General features: G+C 43.1%; 1 protein-coding gene across 2 annotated transcripts in view; it reads right to left on the bottom strand.

Annotated features, from left to right (window-relative positions):
- The window catches only part of KCNQ5 (potassium voltage-gated channel subfamily Q member 5), a 635,336-nt gene that overhangs the window by 188,520 nt on the left and 420,563 nt on the right, over window positions 1-26,253 (bottom strand). Inside the window, exon 1 of one of the 2 annotated variants that reach the window (XM_059731133.1) lies at window positions 348-428. The exons of the other annotated variant lie outside the window; for it this stretch is intronic. The gene's annotated coding sequence lies outside the window, so the exon portion shown is untranslated. Of the gene's footprint in view, window positions 1-347; window positions 429-26,253 lie in introns of those variants that run through there. 2 annotated transcript variants of the gene reach the window in all.

The raw sequence follows: 26,253 nt of genomic DNA, 5'->3' as shown, positions 1-26,253 counted from the left end.
AACACCACCCTCTCACTAGGGCCTGGCATCGTACACCCCCTTGGGCTCAGGTGCTCCTCTCTAAGCATGTTTGGCCCCCACTCCCAGATCTTACACCCCTATGGGCTCAAGTGCCACTCAGCAGGTGTGCCTGGCCCCACTGCTCCCACAATGACCCACTGGATGGTGGGGGTTGGGATTAAAGTGCCCCTACCTGCCTTTCACTGGGAAGTTAACTAGCCTGGCATTTCTTGGGGACTCCCTTACCACAAAGAATCCCACCAGGACACCCTTCCCTGGCAGGGTATAGTGTCCAGTCATACACAGGACCAGGCACCTCCTGCCATCCCCATAGCTCCTGCTCTTACCTCCAAGATATTTCAAGCCACAGCTTAGCTACATGTTGCCTCATCAACTACTAGCAGCAAACTGCTGCTCCAGCCCTAAGAGCAAGGATCCAAAATGACTGCTTCATCAAGGCTGGCCTGCACCTGCTGGCTGCCTGCTTCCATCCCTTAAAGTGACAGACACCCAAAAGGTGCTTTGTCACAGGTAGGTAGCAAGGCCCAGAGTTAACCCTTGCCTGATGTGGCATAACTTTGAGATGCTCAGAGCTTAGCATGAATTAACAAGCTTTAACATGTGGACACTCATATTTTAAGTGCCATTAGTATGCTGTGTTATGTGTAACTTCACTCTTACTTTGCATTTTCTAAGTTGCTGTTGTTTAAATGTGACTTTTAGGGCTTGCCTCCATGCTGGGTCCAGGAACACTGCTTTAAAGTACCTCTCATTGACTCTTATTGCATATGTGTCAACTCTCAAAAAAAAAGCAATGGGATTTCCTTCGAGGGTCCGGGGTGCTACAGTGCTGGTCTTCAGCTTGCTATCTCAGGTGTGCTTACTGGCACAAGCTCACAGCTGTACTGATGTGTCTACAAGGTGTCATTTTTAGGTCATGGCACACACAGAGTGAGAGGGAATAAGCGAGTAATGCTTTGCTTTGGTGCTCCCAGGCTTAGTATTGAGGGGATGCACATAATCCCTTTAAGCCCAGTATGTAGTCCTTATCTCAAGCTGCTATCAATTTTAATGGAAGATTTTGCATGTGTGAAAATGACAGAATTAGGCTGTTATTGATACATTACTGAAAGGGTTTTTTTCATTATTGCTGACTTGCTTATCCATAATTCACCTTATTAAGATTTTAATTATGAGACAGAAAATATTAAATGACCTAAGGTTACTGGGTTATACTCTGTAGAAAACACATGACATCGAGACCTTTTATTTTACATGGAAACAGGCAAAGCTTGATCCTGCAATAAATTTCTACTAACTAGAGCTGGTTGGGATTTTTCTGAAACGTGTATTTTTTCAGAAAATGTTACTTTGTCACAACAGAAACTTACCACAAGATTATTCATACAAGTTTTAATTGGAAATGGTGCTTAGGTCTAGAGTGGGATATCTTGTTAAAAATCAGAAAGAAAGTGAAAAGTCCTGTCTTGCCCACAGCTGCAGATGCAGGTCCTTGTTCTGCCTGATTCAGACCAGGAACTTGAATTTTACCCTCTACTACCTCAGTGAGGGTGCGTCTAAATGAGATGCGATAGCACAGTAGCAAGAAGCTATTGCACTATAGCTCGTTGCTACAGTGCTGTAGCTTTGCCAGGCACCAACCATGATGGCGTCGCTACTGCGCAGTAGCGTCTAAAAATAACCATGCAGCAATGGGACTATCCAGTAAAGTCAGTTACTGTGCAGTCATTTAGTACTTGATTAAGCAAGTCCACTGCACATGCAGATGTGCCATGAATGTTTGAGTCACTAGGCTCTTGGTTGTTCTGGTGTAACACAGTCTCTGTCTCTTTTCTTCCTTTTTCATTTAAAGCTTTGAAAGGGGTCTTCCCAATGTGGAACAGGAAATTCTCCAGGAAACCATTTCCTACCTAGCTCTACTTAGTAATAAGTACAAAAATCTGGACTTCAAATCCATAATTCACTGGGTGGAAAAGGAAGTCAGTTATAGTATTAAACTTCTTTTAGTAACATCATCTAATTTAAAAATAAATTGTAAAAGTACCAATGGTATGTATTATTATGAGGCCCACATTACAACATCTTATGTTTTTTATGATTATGCGTGTGGTATAAATCAATACAGACATGTGTATCAGAATGGTAAACTCCCTATTGTTAGTTAATATGGCTTCCTTTTTGACTAGGTACAGACGTTCGAAAAGCCCGGGGTGGAATTGATTTAACCTACAGAGGTTTTTGTAAGACATAGGTTAGATTGGGAGTGAACAGAACACAGGTTCAGTCTTTGATTGGGGGTGAAGGGGGCATGCAGGCTGCCTCCACATCTAGGCCAGCAGGTTGGGAGTGCTCATGTATGACTCCCACTGTGTCTCATGGGCTCCAGGGCTGCTGGAGAATGTTGAGCAGAACCGAGCAGCCAGGCCATCCCTGACTGCCTGCCTAGTAGGGACAAGCATGCCTTGAGCCCTGCTACTGTTGGCCTTCCCCCACACCTTGCCCTAAGCTTCCAGAAGAGCCCTAGAGTGGGTCACCATGGCATACCTGGTTGCCTGGTGGTGGCAGCGGGAGTGGAGGATGCTCTTCAGAAGGAAGGATCAGGCCCCTCAGAGCTCCAGCGAACAGCCAGCAGCAGCAGCAGCAGCAGGAAGTACTCAGAAGCCCTGCACCATGCAGTGGGGAAAGGGGCGCTCTGCAGAAGGAAGGATCGGGCCCCTCAGTGCTCTGGTGAATGGCAGGTGGCAACAGCAAGTGCCTGGCACAATTATAGGAATCATGACTGAAGGAATCATGCTGAGTGCCTGCTGCTTGCTCCATTCACTGGAGCTATGATGGGCCCAATCCTTTTTTCTGCAGGGTGCCCCCTCCCTGCCTAGGGACATGGTATAAAGATACAAAAATACTGAACTGCAGATACTCCCTCCTCCCCACACCACCCAGCCTGCTTATAGATTTAGTATATATTTTTAATTTAGTATATATTTTTGCATTCAAAATTCCCATTACATCAGTGAAAGCTATGCATTATGTAGGGGCAACCAAACCAAATCACTTGTGCTTAACAGATTTGACCCCACCAACACAAGCAATATACCAGGCAGCGTGTTCATGTTCTGTAACTGCTGCACCAATGGAAAGAGCTAGAATTATTAAAATGGAAAAAATGGAAAATATAGGGGCAAACAGATCACATACTACTTTAACAAAAGGTTTTCTAGAACTGTAATGCACCAGGCTTCTAATTAATTAAATCAAACAGCCTCTGCAAAATCCAGCTATATTAAGAACTTTTTATTGTTTTTTGCCTATCCAATTAGGATTCAAATTATGGTTTGCTGTTGAAATTGTCTAAATTAGCATGCTTCTGTGCAGCTTTCAATGATAAGTCTTTTTCCTTAGTACAACACTAAAGTATTTAAAAACTGTTGTTATCATAATTTTCCTGTTAATTAACATGGTTGTTCATTAAAACCCTGAATAGCTTTTGGGTAATTTGCTCATTGGCTCTTATGGCAGTCAGGTTTCTTTGTTCTAGACCATTACATTACAAATCAGGTAGCACTTTAGTTTAAAAAAATGCTGATTTTGTAAATTTGGAGTTATTTCTCCTAATGGTAGGAGAGTCCTGATTAGATAGCTAGGTATGAGTACAATTTCACTGTTTTATGCCAGAAAGTAGCTTCTGTTATTTTACTGACATTTCTTGGACTTAGAATAAAGTTGCATAGCAGTATAGTAGAGAGCTCTAAACTAAGATAGTTGTTGCAAGGGGTGCAGGACACTACCTGACTAAAGCTCACCAAGGACTGAAGCCTATATATAAAAAAACAGTATTTGCCTAAGCTCAGAAATGGACTACAATGTATTAAAATAATCCTTTGAAATAAGCTTGAAGAAAAATTACAAGGCTAAGTAAAGACAGTCAAAAAGCCCAATGGTGAATTGATTTAGTCTTTACAGGTTAGTTTAAACTGCAGAGATTAAATTGAGAAACAACTGGATAGACTTTCACTTTTGATATAGGTAATGCAGCCACATCCCTGCAGTAGCTCAGGCAAGAATGTGGGGTGCTAGAGCACAGCTCTCTGGCACGTAGCTAGTATAGGCTGTATGTTCACTTCCTGCTGCCCCCAAGGTCTCTGGGATTTGCAGTCCAGAATTACAGCAGCAGGACTCTGCAGGGTTGCTCATCACTTCCTCTTCCTGCTTCCAGGTGCCTCTGGGATTTGTAGTCCAGTCAGAGCCAGCAGTAACTTTCAGTAAGTTTAGCAGGGCAAGGCAGTTCTGTACTTGGGAGGATTTAAGCCCCCTCCCTGGCCCCAGACCCTATGGCCAGAGACAGAAATGACACATAAACCAGTTTAAGTGATCAGAAACTGGTTTAAAACTGTAACAGAATAGAAGTTCAGTGCATATAAACCAGTTTCAAAATGACTAGAACTGGTTTAAGATAAATGTGGTTGAATGTAGTATCAGACTTGCTTAACTGATTTGGGTCAAACCAATTTATGAAACTTCTGTCCCAAACCCCTTCCTGGTTCAAGTTAAACCACAGTCCTCCAGTGTCCCAGCATGCTTTGCAGTTCTGGGCTGAGCTGTGCTGTCTGCTCCAGAGAGCAGGGCTGGCCCCACCCTTCTGATCCCTATCTGAAGCAGTGAGGGCTGGCTGGCAAGGGAGTGGTGAGGGGGTAAGGCCAGCTGGGGATGCAGCCCAGTTTATGTGGGGAGGAGGGACTGCTCCCCACTCCCCCCAGGCAAACCCCAGCTGGGGTCTGGAGCCAGGCAGGGGGGTTAAACACCCCTTCCCCAACTCAAACTTACTGCTAGCTGCAACTGTGGACTACAACCCCAGAGGCATCTGGAAGCAGTAAGAGGAAGTGATGAGCACCCTGCAGAGACTTGCTGCTGTGATCATGGACTACAAATTCCAGGGACCTCAGGGGCAGCAAGAAGAGGAAGTGAACATACAGCCAGAGAGCTGTGCTCTAGTGCCTCCCTTGACTTCTGGCCTGAGTTACTGCAGGCATGTGGCTTTGTTTTCTTAATCATCTGTTCACTTCTGTTTCAATTAAATCTGTGCAGCATAGACTAACCTGCATAGACTGAATTGATTCAGCCTTGGGCTTTTTGATTGTCTGTACCTAGCCCAGCTGGGGTTTGCCTGGGTGCAGGGAGCAGGGCAGTCCCTGCCTCCCCCCACCTCCTCAACCCTTCTCTACCAGTGCAGACAGCATAGTACAGCCTAGGGCTGAAAAGCATGCTGGGATGCTGGGGGATTCTGATTTAACTTAAACCAGAGAGGGGTCTGGGACAGAAGTTTCATAGACTGGTTTGACCCAAATCAGTTAAGTCTGATACTACATTCAAAAAGGTTTTTCTTAAACCAATTTCAGCCATTTTGAAACTGGTTTACGTGCACTAAATTTCTGTCCTGTTACAGGTTTATACCAGTTTCTGATCACTTAAATCAGTTTATGTGAAACCTCTGTCCCTAGTACTTGTGTTTCACTTTTAAGTCAGCATCACTGTTTTCATGTACCAGGGCCAGGTCATGAGCTGTGAAAATCAGATCAGTACACATTGCAATGCATAGCAGCTCAGGAATTGGCCTCTTAACTCTAGTAAGCAAATATCTTCTTTTCAATACGGCAAGGTTCTTTGGATAGATGTGATATCTTGTATTAGACCAACTAATTAGAGCTGTTCTAACGAAAGTGCCTGGAGCATCAAGAGTATCAGCATCCCCAGGCTGAAAAATGGTGGCGGAGGCGCTTTAACTAAAGCTTATTGAAAGAGCTTATTGAATGTGCCAAGCACTAGGGATTAATAAGAGAAAGCACAAAGATTCTTCTTTGGAAACTTTGGGGTGGGAAATGGAGGCTAGCATCTTGGGTTATTCAGAGGCTCGAGTTATTATTTTGATTGTGAAGAACACATGAGAGGTAAAATAGTGATTGGGATTAAAAACAGATCTGGACTTTATGACTTATTGAGTGCATCTACATGAGCTGCCCACTGTGCAGTAACTTCTCTTACTGTGCAGTATGGTCACTGCACAGTATTTGCCCAATGCCACAATGAGCTACTGTGCCATAAGCTTGTTACTACCATGCAGTGTCGTCGCTGCATGGTTAGTGCCTGGTAATGCTACTGTGCCGTAGTGTCTCATGTAGATCCACTCACTGTAATCTGTCTTCAGTCTTTAATAATCACTCTTCACTCCACGGGTGGTAAAGACCCTCTTCAAGATGTCAAATGATCTTGCTCTTTCACTAATTCCACTGCACTTCTCTTGTAACAGATGACTTATTTTTATTTATATATGGAGTTTTACACAGGCAACTGTTCTATCTGTTACTTAGCTTGAGCTCTTTCTGCTTCTTTCCCAGAGCTGAGGAAGGGTGCCTTGTGCCTCAAGGCTATGATCTCTGTCAACTATACATTGGTCTAATAAAGATATAACCCTGCAAAATCCTTGCCTCCTGAAAGTATAAGCTCATGTTGCAAGAGAGTAAATTGTACCAGTGGAGGGATGCAGAGAGGCTGACGTGGCTCATGGTTAAAAGGTCTCTCTACACATTATATTTTTGCTGCAGTTAACATGTTAATCATGGCATGAATAGCAAGGAACCTAATGTAAGATCCCAAAAATGGCAAACCAGCTGTAAAAGTTTTTCATAAATAACAATGTAATTTTTATGGCTGGTTTTTATGGTGCCTTAACATGTGTGGCATTTCTGGGGCTGCCAATCTCTTATTGGACCCAGGGCTGCCTTGTGAGCTCCCTGAAGGGAGAGATAATCAGGGGAGCTCCCCTCCTGAGAAATTTAATTTCTGGCCTGAAACTTTCCTGCATGCGGGATGAGGCTCCTAGGGAGGAATCAAAGGGCTTCCCACACTGAGGACTTTAAACCAGACCTGGTGCTATCCTAGGACCAGGGCCAACAACTAGATGATCGGTGGTGCTAGCCCAACTATGGGTAGGGTGACTGCAATTATTTTAGGGAAATCTGGGATGAGGGGGTACCAAGGGGTGCAGGCATGCACACGCACATATGTGCACTGGGGCAGTGTGTAGGGCAGTGTGTGGCAGTGGGCAGGATTAGAGCAGCTGTCAGGAGTGTAGTGCTTTTCTCACTGGAGCCAGGACTGTGAGCTGGAGCTGGGGTGGGGGAAGGGCTGGGGGCACTGTATGAGCTCTGTCTGCCCCATGCTGACTCATAGCTCTGGCCCCAACCTGGCATCTGCAGCCTTGTCCTGGCCGTGCACCCCCAGGCTGGGTGGGTGCATCTGGCCCTGGCCTCACACTCCCCTCTGCAAATAGGGCAGGACGCAGCTGGGTTGGGTTGGGCTGGACTCTCTGTATGGGAACTGTGAAACAACTGGCCTGCCCCAGCCCAGGGACACATGGCCAGGATATGGCTGCAGGTGCTGGGATGGGGCTGGAGCCATGAGTCAGCATGGGGCAAACAGAGCCCGTACAGTGCCCCCAGCTCATCAGCTGGCATCCCAGACCCAGATGCAGCCTGCAGCCCTGGCTCCACTGACAAAGGCACCACGCTCCCCAGTGCATGCACATGCGTGCATGTGCACACACACACACACACACACACACACACAGTCCCGACGCCGCAGCTCCAAGGCTCCCACCTATCCAAGACTTTTTCTTAAATTTTCTCCAATGGCTGGGATGCTGAAACATCTGGGACATATGGTCACCCTAGCTATGGGTCCTGCTAGGCTGTGGGCTTTCAAACTGCCAGGTCAGCGGGAGCCTGGGCTCATGATTCTGGGATCCTGCTGCACTTGCAAGTCGAATGGGCACAAATAGGAGGCACACTTGTTTGGATCAGGGTCAGATCCCATGATTATTTTAAGTTCACATGTGCCAGGGGTCCAAGTGACAGGTAGGAGAATGATTTTTCTACCAGTGTTCTCAATGGATATATGTAGGGCAGGGTTGCACTGTCAAGGCCAAAGGGGAGGATCATGTAGCAATCAAGATGAGTCAAGATGGATGCATATTTTAGAAAAAAATCTGCAAGTCTGGATATAAGAACCCGGACAGAGGAGATGGTGGAGGTGTCTAGGGTGACTGAGATAGTAGGCAGGAATGTTGGTTGGGGTGGGAAAATTAAGAGCTGTGTTTTAATTATGTTGAACTTGAACTAGCTAGTTGATGTCTAGATTTCCATGAGATTTTAAAGCAACAGACCAAGTCTGGAAAGGAATCAGGCTACTACAAATTTGCTTTAGCCTTTACAGAGTTTAAGGAGATATTTACAGGCATTTTCATATATTTGATGTATGAAGGATAACAGCTCACATTTTTATACTTCTATTACTTATTTTATTTAATAAAATATTTAAGCCAACTGAAGTCTGAAGAAATTTCTGCTTTCCTCCAATGAATCATACAAAGAGGTTCAGGGAGAATACCAGTTCCTCAGCAAATACTCCATACTTATCATCCCAATTAAGAGCTTCTAGAATTCAGCTTGATATTTTCTATTGTATGTTGGTAGTCTATTAGCTTATTGTAGTACCATATGAGGGCATATTTAACTATTAGCCCTTGTGATTTTTGCTTTGCATGGAATGTATGATGGGTTTTAATTTGGCATTATGAATGAAGCTACTGCAGATTGTAATTCTGGGAACTCTTTGCTTACAAGGCAAACTACCAACAGGAGCATCTCCCTAAGATGCAGGCAGCTCCCTTATGGGATACAAAAAGCACACTCCTCCCTAGAATTGCAAAGAGAAGTGATGCATAAAATCTGATTTATCAAATGGATATATATGGAGAAAGGTTGCACTGTCAAGGCCAGTGGGGAAGGATCGTGCAGCAATCAATATGATTGATCCACAAATGCTTCTGAGGAAAGCCACTTGCCACTCTCTCTTCTTTCAAAGAGAAAACAAATCTCAGTTTTAAACCCACACAAAGAATTCTAAGAATAGTTTTACTAGAACTGATGTTTTATAGGAATTCTGAAGTCTTAGCTCTTCCACTAATCAGGTCACCCCTTCTATTAAACTTCTGTTGTTGAAAACTTTAGGAAAGCATAATAGTTGGTAGAGCAGGACCAGCCCTGAGAGCAGTCATGATGCCTCCTGGTGGCTAGGCTACTCTTGTCCCACTCTGGCTCCTCAGGGGACCCTGCTTTTTCTATCTCACCTGCTACACCTACATGGATATTTAGTACTTAGGGAGGCTGCCCGATGGTCCCAGAGTGAGCCTTAGTTCAACTCAATTGGTTAGTGTTATAACCCAATGATTTTTAGTGTCTCGGCACATTGGAATTTTCCTGCAACATGGAGCTTTCTTTGCACGGTGGATTTCTCAGCTGCAGAGAGAAAACCCCAGTGCAAAAGAGTTCCCACCACATGTGTGCAAGTTTGTGTCCCACTATTGGTCAATTCTAAATTATTCCTACCTGGCAGCTAGCGATTGGTTTGCTAGCCATATAAAAGGTTAGAGCAGTTTCCGCCCAAGTTGGAGGACCACTCAACCATCTCGTGGGGAACTCTAAGCGCGCTGTAGAGCCTAGCAAACTCTGCGTGTGTCTTGGAGGAGGAATTAGGGACCTGATCAGACTCTAACCACTCCCCGTCATCGTGGAAATATTGACGTACCCCCATGTGAAGCGCTCGTGGAGTCGTACACTGACGACTCATCTCGGTTCGGTTCAAAGAGAGATCTCACCCCTGTGTGTTTGTGTGCAACTGTAATTCAAGCAAGTCTTCTTCCTGCACTGCGACCATCGGCAGTGTAAGTAAAGCTTTTGTTATACAACCAATACACTTCGGTGCCTAACTCTATTCCATCGTGGAAAAACCCCACCTGACGGTCCGGGCTACTGGCCATAGCCTTAGACCGCCCTTGGTCCCGACAGTTAGTACCTCTTGTGCCTGGCTGGCACCTATTTTGCCCCTCTGGTCCTATATTGTGGCCCTCTTGGCCCTATCCATGCTTCAGAGCACAAGTCACCTTATGGACAGTAATTGTGGCCTCCTGTCACACCCATAGCCACACTCATGGTATTATAGAAAATTAGGTTGGAAGGGAGCTCAGGAGATCATTTAGTCCAATCCCCAAAATTCTCAACTCAACATAAGGGCTGCTGTGTCTCGCTAAAGAGAGGGGACCCACACCCATCCTTGAACTTAGGCCCTTCCACTTCCTAGCTCTGCCTGCAGACCCCTAAGCCATAGAACAGGTTACTGTACTTCATACAGGTTAGTTTGGATTCATTCACTAGGCTCTCTGGCCCAATCTGCACCCAATTTACTCAGCCTACCAAGCCTTACCCCTGGCAAGGCTCTTATGCTTTCCTGGGCCCCTGGCTGTAGTTTAGCTTCCTCCTCTCTTGGGTTTCAGCCCCTTTTCCAGGTTTTAGCATCTCAGCCAAAGGCTGTTCTGGATTCAGCCTCTTCCTGGCTTTAGGTTCCTTACCTGCAGCCTTAGCCCTCCCAGACCTGGCCACACTCAACCAGCCCTCTGGGCTCCTGGTTTTAGCAAGGTTGCTGTTGCTCCACACAAGCTCTTAGGGTCCCTAATCCCAGGCTGGGCTGCTTTCACAGAGTGCCCCTCCAGTCACCTCCATGACCTCCCCACATAGCCACAAGCCAGTCCCCCAGCTTATCTGAACCACCTCCCCACTCACTGGCATGCTCTCTCAGTCCCTTGGGGTCCTGGCCTGCAGCATCTTTTTCTTTCCAGCATAAGCTGGCAGGAGCTCCCCTTTGTTCAGAGTTCAAGGACATACTGTTCCCCCTGTTTCAGGAACCCATGTTTATATCCCCTGAGCACCTCCTCTTCTGGTCAGATCTTCTCCTGATGGGCGATAGGTATGTTTTCTCAGCTTCATGAACAGCCTACTGATGTTTCTCTGGCTAAACTGCAGCTGTTCCCTGCCACTGCCTATCTGGGGCTCTGCTCTGCTGTCCTACTGCTATGCAGCTAGCTATGTAGTAGGCACTTGCAACCCTTTAGATCCCTGGCTGGATATAGTTATATGTTTCTTTTATAATTATCACTTGCAAATATTTTACATTTAAATGGAAACATTCAGTGTAATAACTTCCTGTGTAGGCTTGAAAGCCATTTAGTCAAATGCTTAACATAAGTAACGCCATTTTTGTGCCTTGGCATAACTAACTAAAAGCAGAGCAAGCAGGTCACAGTTTAGAGTGACCTCTGTATAACTTACGTCAGCAAAAAAAAGCAAAAGAGGAAGTGGTAATAATCCAAGACAGCAGGATACAGATGGCGGTCTAACAAGAATGACCACTGTGAAAAATGATTTGTGGAAATTTATGACATACAGAACATAAGAGACCTACTCCCTCCCCCGCCACCCCCCTGCATATAAAAACCTAATGAAAAAGACTGGGGGGGGGGGGGGGGGCAGGAGAGCAACAGACAGGAAAGAGAAGACAACACATACTTGAACCCTGGAACAGTGAAGGATACCTGACCAACTGAAATCACTGTATTTATCAAAAGGCTCATGTAAGAATATCTTGTTGACTTCTAGGATTTGCTTAGAAGATGAGTGTTGCATTTAAACCTTGCTTAAATATTGGTATTGCTTATGTGTTACATATATTACGATTTCAGACCAGAATAGTCTGACCAATCATTTCATTTCCATTCACCCCACCCCTTAACTAAATTTAGTACAACATCTGATACTACTGCTTTGAAAATAAGGTGCTTTTTATTTACTGATATGAAATCAAATAACCCAAGTATAATTGGTTATTCATGCAAGAAGCAGTTTGATTATAACATTTTTAGTTGTTAGATAATGCTTAAGTAACCCTTCTTAACAAAGGCAAAGAATAAGAACCATGGGACATATTCTATTCCAATTATTAGGCATCTAAGTGGATTGAGACATAAGGATTTCATCTTATTCAGCTCCCTGCAAAACCATTAATTGCACCTACTTTTGTAACATGCCATCATCTGACCCTTAAGATTGAGTCACAAAATAGCAGAGAGGAGGACAGCTCACCTCACATTTGCATTAACTGTTCATCAGAGACTTGAGCTGGGCAGAACAGAATCACACTTAGGCAACAGTCAACTTATGTACCTTATAGGTGGCACAGAATCTAGGTCCACATTTCCAAGACTAGTCAATATCTTTTTTGAGAACTGCTTAAGTTTAAAGACTCTAATGGAGTCTCATTTAAGTTTAAAAAGCTGAAAGACTGTAATATAGGAAATAGGAGTGTTTGGTTCATTTGAAACTGTGCCTATTAACCCTGATAGAACAAAAGGGATTTCTCAGAAAATGAACTCAATAAAAGGCAAAATTAAAGCCCTGAACATTTAAAATGCTTTAAGAAGCTGTACCACAAAGAAATATGATCATGAATTTGATATTTAAAATTAAATACTGTATTTGTATTAGTTGATTGTATATTAATAAGCTAAAGATTCTGCCAAGACCCACCCATGAAGGTACTGAGCCAGCAAATGGAAAACAACATATGATATTTGGGTCCTGACAGGCTCCTAAGGCTTTTCTACTATTTTCAGTAAGACTATGAAAGCAGAAGTGTTCAAACAGGTAAAGAGGATCAAAACAAAGAACAAGAAGCTATAGCCCAAATCAGAAGGAAGCAACCTTCCAGCAAGACTGCATCTGCCACATGATGGCACCACCAACACTTGAGGATCACTGATGTTTGCAAATGCATGGTCAAGGGATTAGTTTTAAACAGTTCTTACAAGATTTTTAATGGAGTATTGAAATACTATTGTCATTTGGGACACTAACAACTTCTGTTAAAATCAGATTGTTCAGTTCAGATTGTATATTCTTAAGCTAGAGACATAAAGCTAATCTTGGTAAACAACATTTTGTTCTCTAAGATACATTCTCCACTGGAAGAGGTGCAAAGAGATTTTAGAATGAAATAATCACTTTTTATTGCTTACTGGAGCATGTCTATACATGGCCAATGTATGTCTTGAACTGCTTCTAACCAAACAGAAAATTGGCTAAATTTCCATTACCAATGTTACTTAATTGATAAGTTTCTCCATAATGATTTAAAATTGAATACTATTTATAGAACATTCCTCTCCATATTAGATATAAATTATTTAAACAAATGTTATTATATGCTTATTTATTTCAAATATTCATTATGTGCATGATATTATTAATTGTACTAGAGCGGCCAATTTCTAAATTAAAATCAATGGTCACAACTAAATGTATCACTTGAGTTTACTGTTCAAAGTAACGTTATACCTTGGTGGCAAAGGAAGATTTCAGAAGCAGACAACTACCTAATGCACACACACCCATGTGCACACATACACAAACACACATTCATGCTCACACACCACACACACACACACACACACACAAATGTACTTTTAGAGCTACTGCTTGAATTCTGTCCAACTGGGTTTTTAATTGTAGAAGTACGGTCATAAATCTGAAAAATATAATCTAGAATAGACCTTATTAATGAAATATAAATCATGAGCAGAGACTTTCAATGAGCTCCTAGTGCAATACCGGATAAACATAACACAAGATTTATGTACATTTTTGGCATTTTTCAGTTAAATAACAGACATGATTCTTTCACAACAGTTTATTTGTTAAAATTATGATTAAGATTTTGCATCTTGATTCTATGTAATTAGATGGATTACTGAGAGACACATCATACATCATTTCACCTAACACACAGATGCAGTTTTATAAATATACCACTTAAATCTGAGCTATATAACTCAGTTGGAGTTGCATATATCTCTGTGAAGAAGTTCTATATTGGACTTTTAATATCCCATCTCTATAATCTTTCTGTTATAACTAATTCAAATCGCAAAAGAGCTGACAGTCATGTACCCCAAATCATGTTTCACACAAGAAATGGACCTTTGAAAATAAATGCCAATAATCCTGACATTCCCTAATGTAATTAAAGAGACCATACTTAGTGCATTTTGTTGCCAATAGTATAATAATTATTCTACATTGTATGTATATTAAGTATTTAGTCTTTCAGAGCCAAATTATGGTTCCTTGCACTGCACGTGAGTTAAAGCAATCATGAAGAAAGTATAAAATCCATATCTAATTTCCTGAAAATGAGCATCAGAAACCTCAATTAACCTAGCCAACCCTGCCTCCTGTAACCATCCTCATCTGTGGAGAATAAAGCTGGTACATCTTCATAGGAGCTACATACATACTACAAGGATGAATGTCACCAAAGGCTTAGACCAATTGCTTTAGTAAATTATTCACTATATACACTCTACAGTTTGCTAATCTGTTTGCTTAGTGGTACCCAGAGCCAAATGATTCATGATGACATTTCTAAGTTTTAGCTGAGCCCAAGAATTTACTGTTTTTGACGTATGCTTAGCCCTTTGACTGCAGATCCATCTGAAGAGTGTGTGCTGACAGCCAGCTGGAAGCTCCCAGTCCAAATCTGGCTCTCACTGCCCTCCAAGTTCTCAAACCTAGGTGGGCAGTAAAGAACCTCTGGAGCTCTCTCAGGGCTATCAGATGAATAGAAAAATGTCAGGAGCAACAGTGGAAGTAGTGAAGTACAGAAAGGGAGGAGTAGGAATGGGGCTAGACAGTTTGCAGGAATGTAAAGGAGCTGGAGAAGAATTAACTAATTGGCATTTATAATTTTTGGTAGGAGTTGATCACCATCAAACTTACTTGATATAATTTATATAACTCTATACAAAAGTATACATTTCCACAAATATTTCAATATCAGGTCTTGGGCTGCACTGCTAAAAGAGACAGATATGAATACAGAAATATGAATTATATAAATATAAGCAAATTTAAACTCTTTTAGGTCTTTCACAATATTTTGATCGGTATTGGACTTTTACAAATACTCCAGAAATCAGTGAAAATTCTCCAGGAGTATGCAGGTGGGAAAGAGCTGATTTTTCTATATAGTTTATATTTCTGTATAGTGTGTTTCATCCTTAGTTGTGTTAATTTCCATATCATTTACTACTTTTTCCAGATCACTCATTTGTCAACCATAACATATGCTCTTGACAGCATGTGTGAAATGACAAGATGAAGTCCATAAGCCCAAGATGACATAATTTTTTTTTCTTATTTTCAAAGTAATTTTCTGTATCCTTGGTGGTGCATCTCCAAATTATTTCTCTTGTGTATTTGAAAATCGGTAGCTTATGTCTTTTTTCAATCTTGAAACTGATGATATTGAAAATTGTGAAACTATACAGCCACATGCCAGGTTAAAAGTTTCTTTTATGATTTGTTCTCATTTTTTTTCTAATGCAGTCCAAAGTCTGACGCTACATATTACAGGCAGAAATTCAGCCGCATTCAATGTAGCAATACAGCTCCCAAATCCTCTCTTTGAAACATTTATGGAGAATGTTTTGCTGTATCCAAAAAGAAATGTAGGACTGGTGTCAAGGTCAGTACATACTTCAAATCTTTTAAATGTCTTTCATGCTTCTGCATCCAAACCCATTTTGTTTATTTCTGAAGGCGTTTCCTTAGGCTAAATATATGAGGTGCACAAATAGGAATAAAAAAGTTGACACAATTCAACATATTCTACAATCTGTCTTTTATCTTCAGGTACCTGCATGTTGGGAATTGCTTGTATCTTAGAATCATCAGATATAATTTGCTTTGTGGGTAATTTCTCTCCTAATAAGGTAATTTCTCTCCTAATAAGGTGATTTTATTTCTTTTGAAAATGACATTTTCCTTGGTGAATTTGTTTCTTCTTCATATTTCTGGTACTCTGCAGTCATTTCTGATTTTTATTAGTAGCATTGTCTTCAACTCTCATAGTAACTATGTACATCTTGACTTCTGCAAGACCTTCTAGCTTCTAAGATAATGTATATATACTGAAATACCACCTCATGCCAATCACTCGGAATGGCAATTTTAAAAAAGCAGTATCTGCCAACTGGTAAATTTAAAGAGCATGCTTTGGCAGTTTCTTTATCTAATCTGCCAAAATCCTGGCAGTACATCTAATTTACTGAAAAAAATAGTTCCTGTCATCTGAGCTAACATTTTTCATTACCTGCATGCAAATGGAAGTGCTTCTTCATGATATTTTTGTTCCACTCCTTTGGCTTAATTAAACATCTCATGCCATCTCCACTTTTCTCTAATAAGGAATGATTTAAGTGGGGCTTCTACTTTGTGAATGAGGCCAGCTGCTGTGATGTTATGCTACTCTTATGCTATGTCCTTTTCCAGACTTATGGAACATGCTGGGTGTCATAAAAAAAATTCTGCACACAGACACACATGTAGGGTGCATCTACATATGTAATTAATGCAAAGCAATGAACTCCGGAGCTTATTGCTGCAGCATGTTGAGCCAGGTTGGAGCAGCTCTAGCTGGCAGGGGGCTCCGAGGGTCAGCCTGCCACCCAGGGGCTGTTTCCCACAGCACAACCTGCTGCAGAAGGGATGGCTGGGGCACAAGGGTGCTCCAGTGCAGGGATAGCCAGTAGGCAGCTCCTGCTCTGCAGCCAGCTGGGGCAGCACCTATACATGCACTGCTGCAGAGTAAAAAAACTGCACAGCAGGATAGTACTTACAAGTACTATCCTGCTGTGCAGTTAATTAGTTTACTCCAGCTTAATAGGGGCACACATGTAGATGTGCAATGTTTACTGCAGAACTAATTAGTCTACTCTGCAGTAAACATCTCATGTAGACATGCCCACAGAGATGCACACTCCTGCATGTATATCTGGGAGATATTTATTTCCTATAATCAGATCTTTATATTGTGCATTAGCACATTTATGTCTGTTATTGCTCTGATGTGCTCTTTGGCATATACTTTTTAAGTAGGTCAAGCACTTCACATACATAGAAATCAAAAGATTTGTAGTCTTTGGGTTGCTATATTATAGACTCTTATGCTCTTGTGCATAAACAAGACAAACACAGACTATTTATGCATACTTTTAGTAGGCTTTTTTTTTTGTTTGGGTTTAATGATTTTTCACATTGATTTTATAAAAAGAGCTTCCCCTTCACTTGAGACCTCTATCCTACCTGTATCCATTGTTACATTTTCACTGTTTGTCTGTACACCTGTGCAAAGTGGCTATGCACTTTCAGTTTCTGTACACTTTCTAGTCACTGGGCATTGTCCATCCTCACAACAGCTTTCACATCATTGAATCTCTGGCATCGTACCATGTGGGCACTGACAGACTTGTAGCTCCCTGTTCTGACTCATTGTGCTTCACAGAAAGCGCTAAGAATTAAAATGACCCTCCCCCTGCAACCCAACAAATGTTTGCTTTTGGGCTGTGGGGGGAGGAGGTATAGGCTCCATTTTGGAGCTGATCCAGTAGAGAAGCTGCCTGCCTGCGGCTTCTCTCCCCTAGCCCTGCCTTCTCGCACCCCCACAGCTCTGGTGCTGTCTGCAGGAAGTGATGGTGTGGGGCTAGGGGTGGGAGAGAGAGCTGTGGACTGGGGTTTGACCAGCCTGAGTTGGAGGGGGAAGGGGCTGGAGGTGGGCTGTGAGGCTGGGGGCTCTGCTCCACTGTCCCCCTTCCAGCTTAGTCTGAGCAAACCCCAGCCTACAGCTGTCTTCCTCCGCACTTCTCCTCACTCCTTTTCTGCAGACAACATGCTTTGGAGCACCTTCATGAGATCCCTAACTAGATGAGGGTTAAGTTGTCACATGATCGGCCACTTTTAAAGTGCTCTGCAGCCATGCTCATGTGTCACGGCTGTAGAACACTTTCAGGGTAGCAATCGCACTACAAATGTCACTTGTATCAGTGCCCTGCTAGGCAGGTTTGTTTTCTTCATTACTTTATTTCCTGTAAACTTTCCCTTCATTTATTTACCTTTTTTTTTTACACTCATGTGGTCCATCTCTCCCTTTAAGGACTTTATCTAACTTTTATTTGACATACTAATTTTGTGTCAGATCCATGTGTTAGATTAGCCTTTCATATACTGTTTGTTGTTGAAATCCAAACTATTTGCCCTTTAATGTGGCATTCTAAATTTTTCATATTCACAAAATTAATTCCTACTCTGGCTTTGGCATTAAGTATTCAGTTCAGTATACCAGAATAAATATGTTACATATATATTCAATCCATCAGCTGTGGAAAATAGCAGCTCCCTTTAATGTTACAGTTATGACTCAATTCCAACTAGCTTCGATGTGGTAAATTGTTACCATTTAGACTGGGTCTAAACAAATGAAAGACCAAGAAAGGCAGGTAGCTAAAGAACAGCTGTTCTTGAGAACAATGCTGTCTTTTTTTTTCTTTAGTAACTTTATAATCAAAGGAGGAGGAATGGAAAGTGTTTGGTTCTGTAGAAAGGTTATCGTTGTTTTTTTTATGGGGACATGTCCCTTCAGCTCAAGGAATTATTTACAAACCAGTCTGAATCCTGATTTTTCCACCTTATCCTCCTACCCTTTATTACTACTATTTTATAATCCTAATATTGTGACCTGTCCTTCTTCTGGACAAAGACAGACAAGGCTCTCAACAAAGCCTCTCCTGCTGGCAAGAGTCCTGTTGAATAATGTATGACAATCCCTTCACCCTTAGGATGTGGACATGCCAACAAAGGCTCAAAGTCTTTTCAAAAGGGGAATTTTAACTCTGGATGAAGAAGAGTTAAAACTTGAGTGGGTTTTGCTGTATTTCTCAGCTCATTCACACATAACAATTAAACTGTACCAGCTGCTGCCCTTTTGAAATGTGTTCCTGTATCTACACCCTAAGGGATGGGAAACAAAGCAGTGACCAATAATAGCAGCTAGGTCCCTGACATTACTGATTGTCTACTGTTTTCTTTGTATCTGAATAATAATACCAAATCAAAGATACGGGAGATGACATCATTTGTATAATGATTAGATAACAGAGACAGACTAGAATATAGTGTTCCCAGTTAAAAAAAATAGCTCTATGTTTTGTATAATCATTTTAGTGATAAAATTATAGAAAGTCTAGCAGACCACTAAGATGTACTATCCAAATGCATATACTACTCCATGTGGTTTCTTTATTTCCAGGAATGTTTTGTTGTTTTACAATATCTGCCTTTTCCCTTGCCATACTGTTCATCCAGTGGGAACAAGGGAAATCATTTCATGGATGGTATTTGTTTCCACAGCCAATGAATTGTGACAACCCCAGTAATCCTGAAATTACACAATCCAGAGATTTGTTGCAGAAGAAAAATTGAAGATAGCTTTGTCTGCCCGGGAAATCCTTTGCGAGTAGCCCTAGAATTCTCTCCTACTTTCTGCAGAAAGTGTTCCTGAATTCCTGTGATATCAAATAATTTTTATATTTGTGGTATACCACAATAGTTTTCTTTCAATTTTCTCTGAATGTTACATTTTAATTTTCTTGTCGTCACTATTCTGTTCTGTTGTCAAAATAAAACATTTGACCCCATTAGAACAAAGGGTGCATACAAAAATTAGCCACACCCAGTCTACAATCACATGCTTTCTTTTAAACTACATGATTGTAGACTGGAAATGGCATGTACAGGCATTTGCCAGTGCCAGGAGCCATGTAGGGATCCCAGTGTAAGTAACATGGGAATGGGCAGGTGGGATTAAGGAGGCCAGTGGGGTTTTGCCATATTTGGGGAAGATTTGTCAGGGGGGTGCTGCCAGGTTTTTGGGATGGGTTAGTACAGGGAAAGGGGGGGGGGGGTGTCTGTTCAGGGGTGGAGGAATCAGGGGCTAAAAATAGCCTGCTCAGGATTAATGGTAGGAAGAGTGCAGCTCTGGGGCTAGGATGAGCAGCTGGGCTTTCTTAGCCCTGGAACTGTGCTCCAAACATATGTAGATGTTCACTGGATTGAGTTAATCTATTTGTGGGTTTGTACATGCCATAAAATTGGCCTTTAAAGCGGCTTAAATACCCTTTTACACTGCTTTAATGGCATTGCTGTTTACACTGTCAGCAGCATATTGTGTGTTAATGGCACTGCTGTTTACACTGTCGGCGACGTGTTGCGCGTTAAATGACTTTGCTACCTTACAGCCATGGAGGAAAGCACCAGGCCCCGTGTAGCTCAGGGGCTGTGCAGGCAGCCCGTGCAGGCAGTCTCCATGGCTGAGGTTCCCTCTGGGACTGCTCAGACTGGGTGCCTATAGGCAGGTGTCACCTGCCACCTCGGGGGTGCTGCTGCTGCTGTGAAGGGAAGCACTGCCCCCTGCCTCCTCCCGCAGCTCAGGGACCGCTCAGCCTGCTGGCAGCTTGCCCTCCCCTCCCTCTGCCAGAGAGGCAGGTAAGGATCAGGCCTGACCCTTGTGTACATGCCATGGGGGTTTACTTTGGTTTAATTTGAAGCGCTGTTTTCAAAAACCCACCGCTTTAATTTAGGGAGAATTAAACTGAAGTAAACCCCTATGGCATGTACAAGCAGCCTGATCTAAATTAGTTCACCTACTCAGGCCCTATTTAAAACCCCTGCCCATCCGCACAGATGGGCATTCAGATTGGCTTAACCCTAGTTTTGTTCATCTAAATGTAATGTCTCTACATGCGCAAATTGTTTCTGCTTTAACAAAACAACATCTTATGATGCGGTCCTTTCGATATTTCTAGTTTCCTTCCCCCTGATCCCAAATGTTGCTTGTGTAAGACATTTTGAACTGTTCATTTGGATTTGAAGTGAATTTTGAAATATCAGCATTTTCTAAGAGCACACATTCTGTGTTCAGTGCTAGTTATGATCATTTTTACCTGCCTACAATCACTATTTTTTAGTTCAGTTAGTACAAGGGTTGGAGTGTTGTTGTAGCTATGATGGTCTAGAACAGGGGTTGGCAACCCCTGGCACACATGCTGAGCGTGGCACGCGAGACCATGTTGCTTGGCATGCCACAGCCAGCCCCGACTCCGGGATGCTGCTGCCAGTGATGGAGCCCAGGCTGCTCCCAGCAGGGCTTGCACTGTCCCAGATGCCTGCTGGGAGCAGCCCGGGATCCCAGCTGGCAGCAGCTCCCCAGAGCTGGGGCCGGCTACAGCTGGGAGGCTTCAAACACCTGCGCCGAGCTCCGGAATCAGCTCTGCACCGGCATGTGCAGGTGTGTCTTGGAGCTGGCGGTGGGGGAGGGGCCTGAGGCAGCACATTCCTGGTCTCTCCCCCACTCCCAGCACAGAGGTGATGAGCCTGGCACAGCTGTTTGCAGCCAGCCCGGGCTCTGGGCAGCTGCAGCAAGCAGCAGGCAGAGTGCAAACAGCTCTGCCGGGCTGCACAGCTCTGGCATCAGCTCTGTGCTGGCAGTGACTACATGCTCATCTCGGGGCAGGCTGTGCTGGCTTGCTGTCTGCCCTGAGGTGCACACGCAGTCGCCGCCAGCACGGAGCTGATGCCAGAGCTGTGCAGACCAGCGGAGCTGTTTGCACTCTGCCCGCTGCTTGCTGCAGCTGCCCAGAGCCTGGGTTGGCTACAAACAGCTGTGCCGGGCTCATCACCTCTGTGCTGGGAGCAGGGAGAGACCAGGGCTGCACTGCCTCAGGCTCCTCCCCCACTGCCAATTCTGAGGCGCGCCTGCATGTGGTGGTGCGGAGCTGATGCTGGAGCCTGGCGCAGGTGTTTGGAGCCTCCCGGCTGCAGCCAGCCCCAGCTCTGGGGAGCTGCTGCCAGCTGGGATCCTGGGCTGCTCCCAGCAGGCAGCTGGGAAGCTACAAGCCCTGCTGGGAGCAGCCCAGGCTCCAGCAGCTAGTCAGAGTTGGGGTAGCTGCTGGCAGCTACAGAGCCCAGGCTGTGGCACAGGGGCTTTGGGTGGGGGGCACGGGGTGGCAGGGCTAGGGAGCAGGGGCTTTGGGTGGGGGGGCAAGGGGCAGAAGCAGGGTATCCTGCAATGTACCTCTTGCGCTCATTTTGTTTTTATGCTATACTGGCACCTGGAACCTTCCAAGGTAGGCATTGTGGTGTTTTTCGGCACTGTGGCCAAAAAATGTTGCCTACCCCGGTCTAGGAAATGTATGAGTGGCAAGGATTTAGTGTGATATCTTTTACTGGACTAACTATATAGTTGGAGGAGCTGTTGAACAAGCTTTTGGGCATCAAGTGCTCTCTTTGGCTTGCAAATGAAAATGTTATATGGAAATGTTTGCTATGTTTTCTGTTAAAAAATTTACATTTATAATTTGTAGAAACTTGAGTACACTTTATTCATGGCAGCTTGAGATCACTAGTAAATATCCTTCCTTTAAAATCTCCCATGATTGTTCAAGTTTTCTTTATACTCATGATAGACGAAAGCTTACAAAGCCACTCATCTTGTTTTCTAAATAGACTTGGCCACCTCTCTTAGACCTCTATACCTTTGTGCTTTGTAAGTTAGAGCAGGTGCATTAATCTGTGGCCCCTGGGCTTCTCCTGGCTGTTGTTCCCCTCATTGCTCTGGCTGCCTGGGTCTCCAGACTTCCCCTCCTTTCTCTATCTTTTACTTCCTGCCCCTGTGGCACAGGGCAGTGTGGCTCAGCAGAACCTGTCGCCCAAGTGCACGGGGGGAACTGACAGTCAAGGAGCTGAGGGGGAGTGGGGCTGCTAGCCCACACATATGGTACAGTGGTAGGGGGAGCTTGCAGCTGGGTAGCTGAGAGGGGGGTGGGCTGTGGCCCCTGCTGATGTAGCTCCCCCCAAAATTGGCCTGCAGCCCCTGCTGGTGTGACCCCTGCAGTATGCAAACCCTGACTGCTAAGAAGCTGGACAGACCTGATTTAGAGAACCGATCCATAAACACTCATGATCCAGTGCTTCTCAGCTGGCAATAAACCCTTAGAGGTATCTTGTGTATACCTCGTCCCTTTTTTTCCACTCTGTTCACTCTAAATAGTTGGCAGCTAGTGCTGTTATGCTTCTTAATTGATACTCATCCTCTCTGTGCTTTCACATTTTGTGTACATACTAAACAATCTCCACTGGCATATAGTAACTTAAGGCAAAATATTACAAGCATTTACTTGGCCTTACTTTGGGACTGGTATAAAGAGACTAAGCAGAAGATGGCTTTATATACAGCCCGTATGTGGTATCTATCCTTCTTCTTGTGGAGCTGTTTCTGACCTCAAAATGCATGACTAGGGTACATAATTCTTTTCTTGGATCCTGCTCCTCCAATTATCTAAGCACATGTAATCCATTTGACAATTCTAGAACTATTGATATGTACAAAGTTACATAAACACACAAATCCTTAGTAGACAGGAGTCTAATTTTGGAAACTAGGATTTAATTCTGTATAAGGTACATGAATGCGTGCACTTTCGAAAAAATGAAAAATATGGACAGTAGAAACAGAATAATATTAATTTCTCACTTCAGGACATATAGAGGCATCCAGAAAATCCAGAGGATCATATTGTAAGGGTCTTTGATTTGAACTATGACAGGGAACACACAAGACAGGTCTGAGCTAGCATTCCTTGTGCCACAACCCCAGCTAAACTAATAGAAATTCTAAGTGTGTAAGGAATATACAGGATAAGGCTTGTTTTATATGCTATATAAAACATTGCTCAAATGGCCAGCATTGTATTTAAAAATATTTTTAAAATTATCATCGCTAAAAACTGAACTGGTTCTGGCTACCATTTCAGCTGTGCTAAAGTCATAAGACATATTTACCTCAACATTTAGCATGTGCAGGATCTTTGCTAAGGGATCTTAAGAAAAAAACTAATTTCAGTTTTGTCTGAGCCCAAATGGTAGGTCCCTGGTTTTGCTGCCCTCTTGGCTTTTGCCATTTGGAATGATGCATCTCTTTGGAAGTGTGTAAATGTCTAAGATATTTTTAGCTTTATGCTTAACATTTTAAGCATTACTGAAAACTTCACATGAATAAATTAGGTTGTATGCTCTTCAGATAAGAGACTATAGCATTGCTTAGTTTTAAGGGGCCATGAATTAAATTGGGCTTCTAGTTGCTACTCGAATATAAGAGCTGGATGAAACCTATAAGCCAATCACTGCATAAATGGCATATAGAGAATGAATGCCACAGTCAATGTATCAATACAGAAGAAGGTGGTAGCAAACTGAACTTGCCCAAAATGAAATATATCTCAATAAAAAAGATGCAGAAAAATATGTTTTTCATATGAAACATTCTAATTTTGTAAGGAAGAATGTAGATCTGGGTATACCAACTTCTTTAACAAATTCATATTAATTTTGCCAAACTGTTATTTAATAAAAAAGGAAAAATTAGAAAAGTTAGAGATTTTGTTGACTAAATTCAAAATAATGTTTCCTCTCAATTTTTTTCTAAATATTTCAAAATTCTACTTATTTTATAGTTATATTTTATAGAAATAAAATAAATAACAAATATATATTTCATAAAAAATTAAATGTGGGTTTTCCCACTTTTTAGTTTGCCAACTTTTTTGATCAACCTGAAATTAATAATTTTTCTTCATTTTCTTGGAGCTAATTCTAAACAAAAACAATCAGTTATTCATGCAGCTCTAGTTGTAAGTTAGGTCATGAGAGAAAGGGTCCAGTGCCAGATATATTTTTTCTTGGCTATCTTCCCCAAAATATTTGATTTTGTCTTCCCAGCCTGAGTTTTACTCCTCGACTGTTTATTATTTGACTCTATACCAGTAGTTGTGTTTGTAGCAGACCATGAATACACCAGAGATTATTTTCTTGCTATGTTAGTTGGATTCTTAAACAGTTTGTAGCTTTTTTGATGTTGGAGTATATTTTATTCTACTGTCTGTCTGGGATATATCAGTATTAAGATCTCAATGCCACATGCTGTGTGTAGAGATGAGATTAAGGGATGACTATGACTGTAGGTATAAGGAGCACCTGATTCCTTCCTTCTGTTTAGCCTTATTGGTTGTGTCCAAATGAGCACACACGTGCGGCTTTTGGTGCCTAAAAGCTGTTTGAGGTGCCACAAACCGCAGGTAGTGCATATGCACCCATTCGCCACACTGTTAATTTGCAGCATGGTGGCTTATTTTGACACCAGGAAATCCTGGTATAAAAAAAACCCTGCTGTTAAAAAAACGGTGTGGAACACATTGTAGCAGTGTGCGCCACCAGAAACACAGCCTGGCCAGCTAGAGCTATTCTCTGGCTGCCAGCCAGTTCGGCACTGCTGTTACCCCAGAAGGCCCCCAGGACCTCAGGTAAGGCTGCTGGGGCCAGCACAGGTGCTGGCCCCAGCCTTCCATACCCTACCTGGGGCCAACTTGCCATGTGCCGGAGCGCATGTGCAGGGGCATGACCTGGGACAAAAAGCAGCAACACAAATATATACTGCTGCTATTTGTCCATGGAAAATGTGTGCCCCTGCAAGTGTGCACTTGTCTAGACATGCCCACCGTGTCCTGAGACTTAATTGTAGCTTTGAGGTATGTGTCCATTTTAGATTTTGAAGGAACTTGACATTTTTGGAAGCTTGATGTCAATGGAGAAGTTTTTACAATGGTATTAACCATTAATTTTCTCTAATGTTAAACCTACCTTGCTATTGAAAAGTCAATCAATCAAAAATTATTATTATTAAAATGCTGACGCTATAATCTTTAGCCCACCTCTGAAGCATTTCATGTCTTAAACATGCTGTACAAACATAACTCTGACAAGTGTCTTGTGTAGGTGAATATTACCTGGATTCCTACCTTGTCTGTTAATCTGGGCAGATATTCAGAAGCTCTCAGCTAATCTGATTTTGAATGAACAGTGATTGTACTGGGTTGTCCACATAGATTATTTTTATGCAAACATTATTTAGAATTTTGCTATCAAGATATATGATCTATTCCTATTTCTTAAATTGAAGACAGTTACTATTGTAAACTGAGGCATACCAGCTGACTTTGCTTCAACTTCTCTGGCTTTTATAGTGAAACTAGCCAATTGTCCTTCAAGAATGATTGTGGGGGGGGGAGGGAGGGAGCAGGTGGGGATGGAGCCCTGGGCCACCCCTGTCCGGGCCCACTCCCCCTTCCCTCCTGCTGCTTCGTGGCTGGGCCCCTTCCCCCCTCCCTACTGCAGTGGCAGGGGGAAGGGAGGAGCGGGCCCAGGCCTGATGTGGGGGAGGACTGGGTCTGAGGGTGGGGAGAAGCTGGGCTACCGCAGTGGTGAGCAGGGAGGAGCAGTGGGCCCGGGCTGACCAAGCGGTGGAGGCAGGGGAGCGGGAGGAGCAGGCTTGGGGCCAATGTGGGGG

The sequence above is a fragment of the Alligator mississippiensis genome, chromosome 1 (assembly GCF_030867095.1).
Source record: "Alligator mississippiensis isolate rAllMis1 chromosome 1, rAllMis1, whole genome shotgun sequence".
Taxonomy (NCBI): domain Eukaryota; kingdom Metazoa; phylum Chordata; order Crocodylia; family Alligatoridae; genus Alligator; species Alligator mississippiensis.
Note: the sequence above shows the minus strand (reverse complement) of the source record. Positions and strands in the feature narration are given on the sequence as shown.